Genomic DNA, 5,266 nt, shown 5'->3' with positions numbered 1-5,266 from the left:
AAATATGGCAACTTCGGCACGATAATAAAACCAAAATAACTTCGATTCCTTTCATTCGAGTAGAAAAATATTAGTGAAAATTGTCTGAAACGATACATATTTCGACTTGAATTTGTAAGTAATATATATTAGAAGTTATTCCCATGATATTACTGTGATTTTTATAATATTATTCTGGGAAACAAGAGCGCCATAAGGGAATTGCATGCAAGTGAAGGGATTCGGACACCGGGAAAACTCAAGGACTGATAAATTCTATATGATGTTTCTCTATGTAATATCTTGATTGTCATGTTATGGTGACGACGTTGTCGTTCTTTCTTTTTTATGTGTTTGGGCATCATTACGGGATTAGTTAGACTTGCACGTTAAAATCGAACTTTATTAAAAGAAATATATTTCTTTTAGACACTGCATACGTGACTGATTGAATGACGTGCTTGTAAATGTACTGATAGATATCCGGTCACGTAAGCTGGTTGATATAAATTCCTACTATAGCTTCGATTCTCCATCATTCCTTCACACTCCCGACCATATTCATTTTGTGAAATACAGACGTGTAATGAAATTTAATCCACAGTCCTTGCATATATTTGTCCATTATTTAGCCACTATGTGAGAATTTAGTCGTGTGAGAGAATTGCGCAATGACAATTAGATCATAAGGGAATTGCTGAGCCGTTTAATTTTATGCATTCCGGTGTTCGAATATGTTTTCTGACACGATATTTCTCTGAAGAAAAAAGGGAGTGTTTGAAATATACTTCCAAACAAAAGACCACTACTACCTTGAAGTAGGTTCGTGCTATTTCTGGACAGGGTTGGCACTGAAACAGTGTTCTTAAATCTCCATTGTGTCAGAATGAACTCGTTCTACGTTGATTGTCTGGGAGCCCCCGCTGTTGACGAGCAATTTGCGAACAGGAAAGGGGCTCTGTACAGTTATGTTAGAAAGGGGAATTGTATACCAAAATTCACTTCATTAAAGTTTGAAAGGAAAATTGCATTTTCCCCTGATGCACAAGACCAGATACTTCTCTATATTTTATTTTTATCTTCAAGAACTCTACGGGAATAAATAGCATAGACAAATTTGCGGCCTTTTTTTTTTCTTTTTTTTTTTGACCGTGACCACGCCAGAACTGCTTGTGAAGAGAAGACAGTTAAAGTAGTTACAACAGTGTTTAAATCCCTCTTGCGCTATATTGGTGAAAATTATGCATGCGATAACTTTGTATTCTCTTAGGGCATTTACTTCATATATCTGCATTTGTGGTTCTTTTTGTAATCTTAATCATCACAGCAAGAATTAAAATCGAATAAAATTTGTTTCTTGTACATAAGAGCCATGCACCATACCCTTACATTTTTTTGCCATGTATGTGATAACTAGATAAATGTCAGGAATAGGTAACAACTATCATAAGGCTATTCCTAATGGACCCAATTTTATCTACGAGCTTCTCAAAAGAGCAGCAACCCTTGTCAACACAAGCAAGCATTAACAAACAAGTGAAACAAGGACGAAGGTCCTTATCGTCCTCACAATTTAAGATACGTAGATACGTAAAGAATACTGTACCTTGAGGTGGGTTAAAGATTATATCACAACAGGAAGTCCGAGCAAACTGGTTTGGATAACGTGGGTAATTGATTTTGAAGGGTTAGCGAAACGGATGTTTTGGGTTTCTTTTTTTTTTTTTTTTTTTTTTTTTGGTGCCCAAAATTCAAGGATGAAAAAAGAGGGAGAGGAGTACGTTAGAAGGTAATGGACAAAGATAGGACTGCAGGAGGTATTGAAAACAGTGACTTTTGAACTGCAGGGAATATTAATAGGTAGCTTATAACACTAACAAATAATGAAAGGGAAATAATAAGCATTGGCAGTATGGAATACTGAGAACAATTGTAGGATTACGACTCGGGAAAATTAGGAAAAAATTGGGCTTTGACAGTGGGACCGTTTTAACCATCTTTTTTTTTTTTATTTCATACATTTTCTCATGAAAATACTCACTGATGATTTTTAATCATCATTTAATCATTATCTATAAATCTAGTATGTTAGTTTTGTAAAACTGTCTTCTTGAATAATAATTATCTTTTTTAATTGTCCCTTTGCCTTGTTCCATAAACCCATGCCTAACAATAACAATACTACTACTACTACTACTACTACTACTACTACTACTACTACTAATAATAATAATAATAATAATAATAATAATATTATTAATATTATTATTAATAATATTAATAATAATAATAATTATTATTATTATTATATTTTTATCGTTGACCTAAGCAGTGATCAAATTGGTTTAAGTGTCTCATAGTTCGTACATAACAGTTTCGATCAATAAAATACACAAGACTGAAACTGTAAGTAGAACGAATAAAAAACAGAATGTCCCGAACGTTCTATTCAAATTCTGTTTTCCCAGGAAATAAAATGGAAAGCCCCAAACTATTCAACTACCAGTATTCAGTTTTTCCAACTAAGAAGAACGAGTTCAGACGAATGTTATTGGAGTTGTGTTTGGTACATTAAAAAAATGAAAGAACCTAGAACTTTTTAAAAAAGCAATTGATAGTTTGTGTCTTTATTAGAATACTCTAGTTCAAGTTCACCTAGGAACTTATACGCGAAGGTAAGTCAGTCATATACAAGTTGATCCTTACATACAATGATTAATTACAATACTAGTACTAGCCAATTATATCTTTACATATTAACATATATTCAATGTTGTTATTATTATACATTTATATTATTAACCTATCATTTTATACAAATGAGATGAAAGGAAACATCCTTTGTTTTCATCTTACAAAAGACCCAGAGGCCAGCCAGCCTTGCATTGTCAACAAGTGCAATATAAGATTGTGTCAAAACAAAAATGCGTACTTGAAAATAGGGTGCAATAGTGCAATATAATCTAGGGAAGTTGACCTCCTCGTTTGAATTAAATGTCATGAGTTAAGTTGAGCAACGTTTGCAACACAAGTCTGCAACCAAGCGATTTCATGGTCAACTTTCGTTCGGAACTTGCGTTGAGAATAGAAGGTCAAGACTCAAGAATGTGCGTGAGCCGCAGCGCAGGATGCTACGTCACTGCGGTCTCTCGTGACGTCACGTTTTATTTTTTCCGACGACGGTTATTGCTTTGTTACTCTGCATCCGTCGCCAAAACTTGATTTACGTCAGTGACAAGTTACATTTCATTTAAATTTCTTTGGCGTGGTTTACAGTGAATGCAAGATGGAGCAAATAAGTAATAAAATAGAAGACAAACAATTAAATAGTAATTACGAGCGTTAAGTAAGTTAACTGTGTTATGTTACAGTATCATGAAATACAAAATCGTGAACAATTCTCCAGAGTCATTGCTTTCCTAAGTGCGATGTGGCTTTAGGTAATTTGTTAAGCCCTACATTAACTGTACAATGAGTAAGGTATAAATTGCTTTGAAATCTCTCTCTCTCTCTCTCTCTCTCTCTCTCTCTCTCTCTCTCTCTCTCTCTCTCTCTCTCTCTATATATATATATATATATATATATATATATATATATATATATATATATATATATATATATATATATATATATAGGCTTAATATATAATCATTATGATCCAGGCTTAATAGTGACAAGCGTTTCTAATATATATATATATATATATATATATATATATATATATATATATAGAGAGAGAGAGAGAGAGAGAGAGAGAGAGAGAGAGAGAGAGAGAGAGACTGCAGCAACGGATTCGGTAGCATATGGTTCATTCTTGACCCAGATCTAGACGTGAAAGACTTCGTCCTCTACACTGTAACTTGTATTTAATTAGTTCATAAGAAGACGCTAAACTTCCTGAAGATATACTAATAGTACGGCCACTTCTTCCTTGCATACAAAATCTTATTCGGTATTTAAGGCCAGAGGAAGAATAACAGTACGACAAAATGCAATAGCGGTAATTAAGGAAGGAAGAATAATCGCATTTCAGTTTAACGGCTGTGCCAAGTTAATGGGAAATTAGAGTCGAACGAAGATGCGTTGGTAGATTGTGTGTCCAAAAAGTGATTAATTCTGGAAACAGTTTTATTCATATTGAACTTGCTGATGGTATGAGTTACGCAGTTTGTTTTATAAATGAGGTAATTTCCCTTGACAGAAAGTGACAGATCACTCATTATTATCATTATTATTATTTGGAAGAGAAACCCACAAGATTCTTGTGTATAATTTGTTTACTGGTAAATATTTACATATTACTTTACCCGTAAACAAGTTATACACAAGAATCTTGTGGGTTTCTCTTTCCATCTTCAGAAGAAAACTGAAAGAAGTTTTTGTTTGGTTCATTTTTATTATTATTATTATTATTATTATTATTATTATTATTATTATTATTATTATTATTATTAGTAGTAGTAGTAGTAGTAGTAGTAGTAGTAGTAGTAGTAGTAGTAGTAGTAGTAGTAGTAGTAGTAGTAGTTGCGGACTGTCACTCGATGGGCTGGAGTTCAATTCCCCGGCAGGCTGATGAAGAGTCAGAGGAATTTATTTCTGGTGATAGAAATTCATTTCTCGCTATAATGTGGTTCAGATTCCACAATAAGCTGTAGGTCCCGTTGCTAAGTAACCACTTGGTTCTTAGCCACATAAAATAAGTCTAATCCTTCGGGCCAGCCCCAGGAGAGCTATTAATCAGCTCAGTGGTCTAGTAAAAGTAAGGTATACTTAACTTAGTAGTAGTAGTAGTAGATTAAATCATTTCCCTTGACAGAAAGTGACAGATCACTGTTATTATTATTATTATATTAAATCATTTCCTTTGACAGAAAGTGACAGATCACTGTTGTTATTATTATTATTATTATTATTATTATTATTATTATTATTATTATTATTATTATTATTATTATTATTATTATTATTATTATTAGATTAAATCATTCCCCTGGACAGAAAGTGACAGATGACTTGGCTTGCAACCGTTCACTGACAGTGGATTAACGAATAATATACTATTCTTTAACAGGTGTGACATTTAATGATTAAGAAATATTTCCTTTTGTAATGTATAACAATAGACATTCCGTAGAAAATTCCGTGATTTACTGATTAATGAAGAGCAGTTAGAAAAATAACCTGGGAGTTTATGCATGGTACACTGTCAGATCGACCTGTGGTTAGGTTAACGTAAATTTCGGTAGTTCGGACTATCTGTCTTCAGGAGCTACTACTACTACTACTA

This window comes from Macrobrachium rosenbergii, chromosome 7 (assembly GCF_040412425.1).
Source record: "Macrobrachium rosenbergii isolate ZJJX-2024 chromosome 7, ASM4041242v1, whole genome shotgun sequence".
Lineage (NCBI taxonomy): Eukaryota > Metazoa > Arthropoda > Malacostraca > Decapoda > Palaemonidae > Macrobrachium > Macrobrachium rosenbergii.
This window is presented reverse-complemented; position numbering follows the sequence as displayed.